The 12,887-nt window shown below is 53.7% G+C and overlaps 1 long non-coding RNA gene across 4 annotated transcripts; it reads right to left on the reverse strand.

Annotated features, from left to right (window-relative positions):
- Positions 1-232: 232 nt before the first annotated feature.
- Positions 233-8,707, reverse strand: LOC132367990 (uncharacterized). 4 transcript variants are annotated; one of them, XR_009503901.1, is made up of 6 exons: positions 8,337-8,707; positions 6,573-6,678; positions 4,770-4,921; positions 3,623-3,891; positions 2,297-2,705; positions 233-1,561 (listed from the first exon to the last, which is right to left on the reverse strand). It is a non-coding gene; the product is annotated as an uncharacterized LOC132367990 (long non-coding RNA). The 4 variants fall into 4 exon arrangements; XR_009503900.1 differs by having other exon boundaries at positions 3,623-4,921; XR_009503898.1 differs by lacking the exons at positions 3,623-3,891; positions 4,770-4,921 and having other exon boundaries at positions 6,606-6,678.
- Positions 8,708-12,887: the final 4,180 nt, after the last annotated feature.

The following is a 12,887-nucleotide window of genomic DNA, read 5'->3' on the forward strand; positions in this document are numbered from 1 at the left end:
GGGGGGGGGGGGGCATAGAAAGCCACACCCCCCCCTTGACAGCTCCCTAAGCAGTTAGGAGAGAGGGAGATACACAGATGAATAATTTACTACGGAAATGCAAAAAGAATTTACAAACTCTCATTTTATAAATATTTATTTTCACAAGTTCGCCCCCTCCCGACTCTCTCCCCCTGGCTGGCCCTAGTCTTTTCTCTTTGAGGGGCCCCGTCCACCTCCCCCCACCCCCCATCTCTATGCTGACCCTGCCTCTCCCACGATCTCTCTCCCTGTCTCTGTACACGGCTGTGACTGTCTCTCTCCATCTCTCTGCCTCTGTTGCTGTGGTAGGGGCGGGGTTGCGTTTTCTTTTCTCTGTCTCTTTTGTCTCCACCTCCATTCTCTCTGCGGCCTGTGTCTCTCCCTGCCAGGGTGCGTCTCTGTCTCTGTCTCCCTGTCTCTCCCTCTCGCTGCGCTGTCTCTCCATCTCTGGGTGTCCCTCCCCCGTCTCTGTCTCCCCAGTCTCTTATCCAAGGACCCCAGCTCCCGCCCGCAGGAGTGGGAGGAGCCCTTTGAAGGTTCAGAGGGGAGAGGTCGTTTCCCTGACAACCGGCGGGCGACAGGCCAGAGCCACAAGGGCTGCAGATTAAGAAGCCGGCTGCTGGCGGGCCGGGGCGGGAAGCCGCGGGAGCCCCGCCCCGGCCCCGCCCCCTTCCACGCTGCTTGTTGGGGACGCACCTGGGGTGGGTGGTCGGAGGAACGTGAGCTGGGCAGTGGGGGCCGGAGGGGGCTCCCTGGAAGGCCCGTCGGGAGGAGGGGCCGTGGCAGGTAATCCGTCAATCAGTTAATCATCAATTGGTGGGGCAATCAGTTACAGGCACGCACAAAGGGAGAGTTTAAGAGCTCGGGTGTGGAATGAGACGGAGCTGAGTTCTAATCCCTCCTGGGCTTTGTCCTGGCAGTGTGGTCCCGAGAGCTGTAAGTCCCTGCACACCTGGCCGGCCCCGGTCTCCCACCTGTGCAACGGGGCCACAGCAGCCCCTGCCAGCAGGGCAGACGCTCCAGTGCGGGTCATCGTTGCCCCTGTCTATTCTATCCTTTACTTCACAGATGGAAAAGGGAGGCCCTGAGCGGGGAAGGGCCTGGTGGTCATGGAAGGGACCTGGGGGCGGGTTACCAGCCATTTAACAAGCTCAACAAAACTGACTTCCGCGGACTCGCTTTTTGTGAGCTGGGACCTAGGCTCAGAGGTGATCCCACCCTTCACAGCACTTGCCTCGGTGCCTGACCCAGAACGGGTCCTCGGTTTGCACGGCCTGCCCCCTCTGTCTCTCCCCCCTGCCTGTCTCCTCTCCTCCAGGAGTGGGGAAACTGAGTTCCAGCGAGGCCAGATGGCTGGCATGGTTGCCTAGACCCCGGAGTTGAATGCCAGCCCCTCCCCTTAAGCCATTTCTGAGCCTGACACAGAAGCGCAAAAGAGCTGGGGAGACGGAGCATGTTCGTTAATAATGGAGGAATCCTCGGGCAGCATCCTCAGGGTCACCAGCTGGGTCTCTTGGCAGACACTCCCTGCTCCCTGCAACTTAAAACCAGTGTGTCATTTACTATACGAACTCTTGTTTGTTTGTTTGAGCACAACCCTTCTGACAGGCGCCAGCTCCTCCTTGCCCCACCCCTCCCCCCTGAAGCTGGCTGGTGGCTGCGCTGGAAGATGGTGAAGGGGCTGGTGGAACATTTCCCCACCCCCCCCCGCCCCGGGAAGGACTGGGGAGTCACTGGGAAGGTGGCTATTTATAATTTCAGCGGCCCCTTTAAGCCCGGGCTCCAGGCCTGTTGCCAGGCGGGCTCTGTTTGAAGCTCTCAGCTCTAATCCGGCTGCAGCAGTCGGCAGTAGCAATGCTCCCAAATCAGGGTCCTGGGGTTGCCCCAGAGGCAGGGACAGGCCTGGCTTGTGGAGCTCTCCTGCGACTGAAGGCAGCTGCAGGACCACCCCCTCCCCGTCCCCAGCTCCCCCCACCGGGCAAACGCCACACACACACACACACACACACACACACACACACACCCCTCTCTATGAAACAAACACACAAACTCATCCTCACAAACCCTGGGGGAGAGAATCCCATGGCTCCCACGCGGACCGGCATTGGTGTCTGAGGCCTGTGGGCCCCTAGCCCGAGGCCTGCCCTGCCCATGCCAGCCACCTTTCCTCTGCAGGAAGGATTTCTCTAGGACCCTATGATCCTCCCCAAAGGTTCTAGACTCTACTCTCCTTGAGCCCCAGGACACCCCATGTGGGTTTAGAACCGGAACCCACCTAGGAACTGACAGGAAGAAAGGGCGGAGAGGCGGTGGGAGGGGCTGTCAGATCTTGAAGGAGGGGCATTGGTCCAGATGCCCAACATGGCCCCTGGCTCTCCAAAGTGGAGCTCATCCCTGGTGGAAGGGTTCTTATTCCCCCAGTTTACAGATGGGGAAGGTGAGGCTGGGAGCAGTAACACACCCAGGATCCCCCAGCTAGTGAGAGGAGCGGCTGGGATTTGGGCCACGTGTCAGGCTCTCACACACTTCTGCACTTGCAGGCCGGGGCAATTGATAGCATCCCCACGTGTTTCCCCGAATGCAGGTTTGGGGTTTCCCCACGGCCGTCTGTGGTTGGCAGGACAGCTTGCATCTCCGCCTGGCACGTTATGGGTGCCCAGTTCACATTCCCTGGCTGATCGCATCTATGGAGAGAACAGAGAAAAGGGAGAGCGAGGAGGACCCTTGGTCAGGCTGTGCCCTCCGCAGCCAGTGGGTCTCACCATGGAGCCAGCGATCAGGCTGTGGGGTAACTTGCACCTCAGGAGGCTCCAGGGGCAGGGAGGACACGAGAGGGACTAGGGGAGTCAAAGGGGACCGGTCCCTGAGACTTGGGGACCCCCGTGTCAGACAAGGCATGGGATGGGATGCTGAGGCCTGGGGTCCAGTTCCAGAACCAGCTGTGTGACCTTGGGTCAGGCCCACTACCTCTCTGGGCCTCAGTAAAAATAAGGGAGCTTGCTCCCTAATCTCCAAGGATCCTCCCAGGAGGACAGGTCGAGGGGTCTCTGAGCCTTTCATCCTCCACCAAACCTCCCTTGAGCACCAGCAACTTCACGAGGCCATGCTTGGCTGAGCTACAGGAGACCCAACCTGCGGAGGTGAATGCCTGGTCCCGGGGAGCCAGAGTGCAAATGCCCCTCTCCCAGTGTTAGGCCAAATGCCAATGGAGGAACTGAGCAGCTAGTAATGGCCACATTTATACAGCACCTACCATAGGCTTTACCCCTGTTGCCTTGTTAAATCTACACAACAGCCTCATGCAGTAATTACCATTATTATCCCCATTTTACAGTTGAGGAAACTGAGGCCCAAACCTGTCCCAGTTCATACAGGTGGAAGTGCGAGCCCAGGCAGATCCCAGCCTTGGGTTGCTGCAGCTGCCTTGATGGTTGTTAGAAAAGTCTTCAAAGTGGAGGCTTTCTAAGAGCTCAGTCTAGAAAGATCTTCCCAAATAGGAAAGGAGGCAGAGGGCGTGCCCTGAACAAAGGCATGGTGCAAGGACTGAGGCGTATGGCATGGTGTGGTGCACAAGGAGGATGGGGTGGAGGCCTGTCATCACCTGAGGGGGTCTGTAGGACGCTGTTCCAGTTATCCGCTGCTGTGTGATAAACCACCCCCAGTGCAGTGGCTTCAAGCATTAGTTTATTAGTCTTCCTGGTGATGCTGGGGTTGATGGGGCTTAGCTGGGCAGGTTCTTGCTTGGAGTCTCTCATGCAGTTGCAGGCAGATAGCAGCTGAGGCCGGGGTCATCTGAAGGCTCCACTGGGCTGGGTGCCCAGGATGGCCTCATCTTGCTGCCGCATCCTATGCCCTTTCCAGCAACCTAGACTGGATTTCTTGTGTCAAAACTCAAGGCTCCAAGAGGCAAGAGGTCAAGCTGCCAGGCCAGTTCTGGAACTGTTCCAGTGTCACTTCTGTCATCCTCACTGGTCACAGCAGTCGCGTGGCCCACCCAGATTGAAGGGAAGGGAGAATAGACCCTACCTCTCGATGACGGGAGTGCCAAAGAATCTGTGGCCATGTTTAATCTGCCACAGATGCTAATACATACTTCATGGAAAAAGTGGAGTTCATGGTTCAGTAAATTGTGGGCAAGGCTGGATTAAGCAAAATTGAGTAGGGTTCTTTCTTGCGGGACTTCTCAGTGCCTTCATGTGCTGATGTGGATGGTTTGTTTCCAACACAAGGACAGAGCTTGTAGAATTTCCCAAATGATTTTGGTTTGCCTGCCAAGGGGGTCCCATCTTGGGGCGGGGGTACCTGGCCTGGGAGGCTGGGGGACTGAGGCTCCTTTTGAGCTCCCGGAACATTGCTCTAGAACCTCCAGATCTGGCTTCCACAGTACGATGCATGGATGTGATGAGATGAGGCTGGCTCTGTCTCTGACTGATCCTACACTCCTGGGGTATCTGGGTGTGCGGCGAGCTGCCCGGGTCTGCTGGCCAGGGCCACCTCCTTGGGCAAGCTGAGCCAGGTCTCACCAGCTCAGGTGACCAGAACCTTGGATCACCCGCCCCTGTCTCTTCTTCTTCCCTTCTGGCCCTGAGAAAGGGGCTTCCTCCCGTGGACCTCCTGGCACTCCCCTCTGTCGGGGTCAGCAGGGAGGCCGATGGGTGGCATGGGGCAAGGGAAGGGGCCTTGCAGCCTGACTGTGTGACCTTGCCCCAGCCTCCACCCAGGCCGAGCCTCAGTTTCCAGCTACTCACGTGGGGTGATGAAGGCCCCCTCACCAGCTGTGCGTGAGGACACCACTCAAGGAGCTGGGCTTCACTGGATGTCTACTGGGAAGGCAGGCCCTGCACCTTGCAAGTTTCAGGCTCCAGCTCATGTCATTCTCTCTGGGCCTCAATGTCCTCGTCTGTAAAATGGGGATGGTAATAGTACCCACCCCATAAGGTTCAGTGAGTATTAACTGGGTAACAGCCATGGAATTAAGAGATGGAGACCCAAGCGCTCCCAGCCCAAAGGTCTCAACCTCTGTGGTCCTGGCTGCTGGCTGAGCCGGGCCAGTGGGCAGTGCCAGTTTCTGGCTGCATCTGCTGGGTGCAGTGCCTGTGTGACACTGTGCAGAGTGGGCTGTCTGCTTCCCAGGAAGCAGGGGAGTGCTGTTAAGGAAGGCTGCAGCTCGGGTTGTCTCCCCTCTCCCCTCTGCAGGCTGCTTCCCCCTCGCTCTCCCGTTCCTGATCCAGGGCCAGCTCCTGCCACGGCTCCAGGACACCATGCCCCACCACTTGATGTCCCTGGGCAGGGGCTGGCAGGGGAGGGCTAGCTCCCAGAGAGCAGGGGTCACAATGCACTCTCCCCCCCTCCTCTGGCCTGGACAAGCAAAGTGCCCAGGGACAGTCTCGGAGCCTCTCCGATGGATCCCATCACCCTCCAGATGTGTGTCCTTGGGCACAGGACACCAGCCCTCAGTTTCCCCCCTCTGCAAATTACCGCAAGTATGTTCCTGCTGAGAGAGGCTGGAGGGAGGATTTGATGAGATGCCGCCCCTACCTCAGCTCGAGGCAGCTCCAGCATCATTTGGGCTGGCGCCTTCTACCCCATCAGGGATTCCAGCCAGAGCCCTGCAGCCGCAGCAACAGGGGCCAGAATTTCCCAGCAGCCCCATGGGAGGACCACAGCTAGGGTGTGGGATATCCAGGGCACCCTGGAGAGCAGTCCTCTACACCTGCACCTCTCCGCTGCCCACAGAGCGAGTGAGTCCCCCAGACTTCATCCCCCCCTCTCGGGGAACCACCGCCCACGGGTGGCACCCAGCCATCCTGCTTCCTCTCCTCCTCACGCCTCCCACAGTGTGCAGTCACTCTGCCTCCCTAGGGAATTGCACATCTGCCCCCCCCTCCAGCCACCGTGCCCCCCTCTACTGCTCCTCCATCTCCTGCCTGGAACGCCACACCACCCTCTTCCAGGACCCCCTCCGGGACGGCCCCCAATGACCCACACTCCACAAAGGGCCCTGCAGTTCTGGTAAAGCGTCACCCCAGCCCACGATGACCCAGTAGCTCAAATGCCCGAAATCGGCTCCTTCCCTTGGCTTTGAGGGCTCTGGGGACCTGGTTCCTGCCCACCCCTGCAGCCTCCCCGCTCCCCACCGCACCTGTGCTCCAGCCAGACCAGCTACTTTCCGGCCTCTGTGCCCATGCACATGCTGTTCGGGGGACTGGAATTCTCTCCTGTGTCATCGGATCAGCTGTTCATTCTTTAGGACTCAGCCGGGGCTTTGTCTCCTCCGGGGAGGTGCCCCTGACCCTCCTGTGCCATGGTCTGTCTACTTGTCTCTCACCTCCACTAGACTGTCCAGGAGGGGCTGCATCTTGTTTATCTCTAGTCCTCTAGCTTGGTTCAAGGCCTGCCTGGGAGATGGGGTCACTAGTGCTGGTCAAAGGATGGCTCCATCCCACCCCATCCCACTCCAGCTCCATCCTCACACCCCACTCCTTCCCTGGGACCCATCTCCCTTCCCCTCTGTTCTCTCTGTGGGGTAGCATTGTGCTAAGGGTACCCACTTTGAAGTCACACGACCTGGGTCTTCATCCCACCTGCACCTCCTCGAGGCGCTGAGCCTCAGTTCTTCATCTGCAGAATGGGGAGAACCACAGCACCGTCCTAAGGCTGTTGGAAAGATTGAGTGAAGCGTGTTTATCATGTCCTTGGACATCATAGGAGTTCAGTAAATGTTAACTAATATCGTCCTTATTCTGTATTATCCAGCCCAGCCTGTTGTAATCACCTCCTGGCCTGGGTCTGGGTCTCCTGTCGCCACAGCTCTCTGCTCCAAGCTGCTCACAACTTGAATCATTTCGTCTTCACTTAGAACACTCAATGGCTCCCCATTGCCTCCCCCAGGACATAAAAACTCCAGCTAATTTTCAAAGCTCTTCATCACCTGTTTTTCCGGTGAGGCTGCCCTGACTAGTGGCGAAAAGAAGATCTTCAAGGAGGAAGGGGCTTCCTCCTGGCAGGCCCCTCCCCACCCCCCACCCCCAGGGAGCTGGGGGACCCTGGATGGGTCCTTCACTTCCCAGCTGGCTCCCTCAGCTGCGAAGTGGAGCTAGTACCAGTGCCTTGTCCTGGTCCCCTCCCGGGGGTATGGGGGACGGGGACACTGCGGGCAGAGGGCTTAGCCTGGCGTAGGGACGTGCTGAGCACCAGGGCCTCGTGGCTGGCTCAGGCCAGCCCACAGCCCGGCACACAGGCTCTGGAGCGAGGCCGGAATCCACACTGATCCTCGTCTCCACAGAGTTCCCACCTTTCCACATTGAATATTACCCTGACTGTGTTGTAGGGAAAGGAAGAGAACATTTGTTCTTTTTTTAAAGAAAATAACATTTTTCTCCATTTACGAAAGTAATACATGTTAACTGTGGATAATTTTGAAATTAAGATAAACCAAAGAGAAAAATTTAAATCATCTATTAATTCATCACCCATCCATAGCACTTTGAGTGCCTGAGCCTCTAGCCTCCAGACTTTGTACTGGGTATGCAGCATGAACTCTGCTTTGAGCCCAGCAAGGGGATCACAGAACATTCTGGTTTGCAACCTGGTTCTTCCTTTCACCAGCAGAACTCAAACTTCTCCGCCACCCAAGGCCTCTACCCACTGGTACCCAGAGAATGCTCCCCAAGCAGCAGCTGTTAGAAGTGCAGGATCTTGGGGGCAGGGGTGGGGGTAGTTCCTTGGTGGCCTCGTGGTTAGGATTCCAGGCTTTCACTGCCCAGGTCCAATCCCTGGTCAGGTAACTGAGACCCTGCAAGCTGTGCTGCAGGGCAAACAAACAAACAAACAAACAAGAAGTGCAGGATCTCAGCCCCGGGCCCCCAGAACCTGCATTTCCCCAGGAGTCCCAGGAGATTCTCAGGCACAGAAGCAGGCCCAAAGCCCCCTTTCCAACAGCAGCTGAGTGCCCACAGTGTGGATACGCTCACACTTATTTGCGCCAATCCCCTATTATTGAACACGGAGGTGGTTTCCAAGTTGTGATATAAATAAGGCCACAGAGAATAGCATAAGGATAGCTAAACCCTGGGCACGCCATGGGTATTTTCCGGGAGTGAGTATTAAGGAGCTCCCCTGAAATCTGCTTCGTTCCCCTTCTCCCCAGAACATTCTGGTGGGGTAGGGACCATCTTCATCCCCATTCTGCAGGTGAATAAACTGAGGCTGGAGGCAGGGGTGACAACACTCGCCACGGTCCCATAAACAGTGGCCAAGCCAGGACTTAAGCCGTCCTGGCCAGGTTTCCTTTCCTCCACACCCATCCTACTGACCTTTGCTGGAAGTGAGTTTTTGGTCCAGTGTCAGCCTCTGTATGCACGGTGTGGGTCTCACGCGCGACCCAGGCTGGGCACACAGCTGCTTCCGGACGTCCGTGTCCCTGCCCAGTGGGACCAGTTTGCCCTGGTGACAGACGAGGCTTGGCTGGGTGGAAGGGGGGGCCTCACTCCACAGCGGGAACCTGGAGGGGCTGGTGGGCGGTGCTTCAGGGAGGGGACAGGAAATGATAGAGGAGAAAGAGGGGCTTCCAGGTCAGCAGGGAGGGGGCTCAGGCCCAGAAGAGAGGAGGGAAGGACAACGGCAGGGGACCTTCCAGTGAGGTGGCAGGAGGCACAGCCATGTGACCGTGAATCCTTTTGGGGGAAACCCTTGGCGGGGAACAGAATGCCGTGATGGCAGCAGATTCTATTAAAAGCAATTCTCATTACTGTACCGTTAATTATTAATAGGATTGGGCAAATAAAGGATGGGAAGACCCAGCTGGGCCTGACTCAAATTTTGCCTCCCGGGCAAATGGCTTTTGGGTCCCATCCAGGAGACCCAGCCATGAACGTGCCTGTTGGAAAGTAATGACAACCCACGGCCGCCACGGTGGGACGGGCACCACTTATATCTGCTTTGAAAAGATAAAGAAAGGGAGCCCAGAGGAGGCAAACATGGACCTCTGCCCATTCTCCCCAGCTGAGCTCTTAGGCCTAGACGACCTGGCCATCAATTCCTGCAGACCTCATTCTTCTCTGAGCACGGGCCCAGACATGGGGCTGTTCAGCCTCTAAAGAGATCCAGAGAGGAACTTTCTCCATGTCGCAGCAGAAACCACAGTGAGAACTAGGCCAGGAAGGAGAGTCAAGTTTGGGCTGAGGAGACCCCAGAGAGAGAGACTTCACCCCTCTATCTTGCTCCCAACCTCCTTATCTACACAGAACTCCTATCCACCCTTCAGAGCCCAGCTCAGATGGCCTGTCCTTCAGGCGGCCCTACCCAGTCCCAGCTGTGCTAACAAACAAGGATACAGACACCGTTCCTGCACTCATGGGGCTGCCAGTCTGACAGGAGTCTAGTGAGGTGATTATTCAGATAATCATCACAAACCATGATGACAAACAGGCACCATGCTCTACAGCAGGGAAGTGGAAACTGTGCACCATGAGGGCAGGAATCCTAATGATTTTATCTTCCTCTCCCCTAGACTACTTCCTTTCCCCTTACTTTTGCCTGGAGCAAAAGAAAGTTCTCAATAAATGTGTCTGATTTCACAGACTGCTAATTTGGGAGCATAAGAACAAGGTCTTCAAGATGGAGAGATCTCTGGAGAAGTCAGGTTTGCAGAGCGGAGGGAGGAAGAGGTGGGGGCCTGGGCCTTTTCCCTATTCCTCCATCTTTGCAGAACTCTCCTGTATTATTAGCTGATTTATCCTAACATCCACTATGAAGCCAAGCCGTGAACACGCTACTTTTTTTGAATAAATAAATGTGCATGAATGAGTCTGAGCTTTAAAAAAAAAGCACTAAAAACCTGTGGACTTCTATATAAGATGACATGTAACTAGAAACCCTGATAGAGCCATTCTTAGTTTTCCACTAAATACCCATGAAGGTAGTGAGAAATATGAAACCTGACTCATTGTGGGAAACAGCTGCCTACCCCATGCCAGAATCTGGGAGGAGCCCATGCTGATAATAGTGGGGGTGGGAGCCGGTGTTGGAGAGAAAGCTCAGAGAGACCAGGGGAAAAAGGTAGGAAGGGGGGGCTTCCCTGGTGGCTCAGTGGCTGAGAGTCTGCCTGCCAATGCGGGGGACACGGGTTCGAGCCCTGGTCTGGGAAGATCCCACATGCCGCGGAGCAACTAGGCCCGTGAGCCACAACTACTGAGCCTGCGCGTCTGGAGCCTGTGCTCCGCAACAAGAGGCCGCGACAGTGAGAGGCCCGCGCACCGCGATGAAGAGTGGCCCCCGCTTGCCGCAACTAGAGAAAGCCCTTGCACAGAAACGAAGACCCAACACAGCCAAAAATAATAAATAAATAAATAAATAAATAAATAAAAATTTAAAAAAAAAAAGAAAGAAAGAAACAGACACCAAGATAAGATTAAGTGTGCAAAAAAAAAAAAAAAAAAAAAGGTAGGATGGGGCTCAGAACCTCCTCCATCATTTGCCCCCAGTCAGAGACCTGGAATCTGTGCCAGTCTGAAAACTGGATAACTGTCCCTCTCCCACAGATGCTATTGGAGTAATGTCCCCTAGTCATTCAGAGAAAGTGGGCAAGCAGGGGGCTTTCATGGTGCATGGGATTCTGGGAAGCAAAGATGATCATTGTAGGGGGAGTGAGGGGGGGGAGAACACTAGGAAACTCCCCAGTAGCAGTGCATGCTGGGACTTTTGCTTATTTCATCTGTTCAGAAAATCCAAGAACCATTTAGCTGGGCCAGAGCGGATGCCACCCTCGTTCAGCAGGGCTGCAGTTGGCAGAACCTGCTGGAAACTGGGACATGGATTGCACAAAGCCCACTTGATTCTGTTGCCCAGACCAAACCCTGAGAATGGGATGGAGCCACCAAACAAGTAATAAGAGGACAGGACCAGAGGCAATCTACACATCCTGTCTACTTATAATCGTGGAGTGTGGGTTAATGTTTCTGTGTTTGACGGACAATACAGAGGCAAAAGCATCAACCACAAAGGACTGTGAAAGAACACTCCTGAACGTGGAAAGGGAATCAGCATTCTGCAACACTTGAGAGCAGGCGGTTGACAGCGGTTTCCTAAAGGAACCAGAAGACGTCAGGAAACGGTGTGGCAACCTTCACGGAAAGACGAGCTCTGCAAAACAGGAGCAGGAAAGCACAGGGCAGCCCCGACAGATGGGAAAAGGCAGCATGAGGATATTAAAAAAAGGGACGCGGACGTGGATTGTATAGTGCCTTGAACTGTGGTCTCCAAAAAGATACGTCCAAGTCCTACCCCTTGGTAATTGCGAATGTAACCTTACTTGGGAAAAGGGTCTTTGCAGATATAATTAAGAATCTCAAGATGGGATCATCCTGGATGAACTGGGTGGGCCCTAAATCCAATGATAAGTGTCCATATTAGAAGAGAAACACAGACAGGAGAGAAACAGGAGGAGGCCGTGTGAAGGTAGCGGCAGAGATTGGAGTGATACAGCTACAAGCCAAGAAATGCCATAAGCCAGGAGAGGGGCATGGAGCAGATTCACCCTCAGAGCCTCCAGAAGGAACCAACCCTGCCAACACCTGGATTTCAGACTTCTGGCCTCCAGAACTGTGAGAGAACACATTTCTGTTGTGTTAAGCCACCCAGTTGTCATTTCATATAGCTGCCCTAGGAAACTAAGACAGATGGGGTTAGGAAAGACTGCAAGGAAAGAAAAAACATAGTAGCAGGGTTCAAGTCCACACTAGAGACAGTGAAAAGCGGAAATTGTAATGCAGAAAATGCAATCAGTGATGGGGATAGGCCAACCTTGGACATTTTCTAAAAAGTGTGGCGGAAATCGAGAGATGAAAACAAAGCATGAGAAAGTGATGAGGATTAGCAGACAGCAAACACATAACTGGGATTCTTGAAAAAAAGGCTAGAATAAGAGATAACTTAGAATATAATGAGGAAAACTCACCTGTGCCTTAAAACCAAACAGAAAGATCTGAATATGCAGATTGCAAAGGTTCACTGCATTCTGGGGGAAATAAATAGAGGCCTCTACCGAGACATTCTGGAAAACAATGTGATTTATACAAATAATGACAACTTGTATATGCCTCCAGGAAGGAAAGTGATTTACTTATAAAAGAACAAACCCAGGCTGGTTTAGATTGTGACATGCTAAGTGATGAGGGAGCCATGTTTATGAGGTTTGGGGGAAATACTGAGCACTTGTTACTGAAAGATATGCTCCCATCAGCAGGGAGTCTAAGAATGATAACCCCTGTGTCTTAAGAAGTCTGGGCATTAGCACTGAAACCAGCTAAAAAGCAGCAAGTCTACAGATTTATTGTCAGTATCACTTCCAGCCTAAATACAAATGTCAAAAATTGTTCTTAAATGACAAATCATAGAATGGAAAAATAATCTGACCATCTGAATCTAGAGCTTTAAGTCACATCAATGTAGATCAAAAGGGACCTGAGAGACCTCTTAAATAAGAGGGATTCAGGACGCACTGTTTCTCCTTGAATGATCAGGCAGCTACAAATGAAAGAATTTTTTCAATGTATGATAACTTCGAGTACAATTAGAAATGAAATAGCTACTAACCTAAGTCTGCAAAAGACTAAAGCAAAAATTCAAAGTCCATAAAACAAAATGCAGGAACAAAAGGAAGAGAAAAAGGCGGACACCAGCTTTTCCATAGAAGTGAGATGTGCAGGGTCAATGTTAACAATGAATGTAAATGCATGATGTTTTCCTAGTAAAATACCAAAGACTCTCAGATTGGATAAAACAAAAACTAAGACGGAAATCTAACTATACAGTGCTTGTAAGAAATACACTTAAAACCAAAGGACATGAAACAGTTAAAAATAAAA

Source organism: Balaenoptera ricei, chromosome 6, assembly GCF_028023285.1.
Source record: "Balaenoptera ricei isolate mBalRic1 chromosome 6, mBalRic1.hap2, whole genome shotgun sequence".
In the NCBI taxonomy this organism is placed as follows: Eukaryota; Metazoa; Chordata; class Mammalia; order Artiodactyla; family Balaenopteridae; genus Balaenoptera; species Balaenoptera ricei.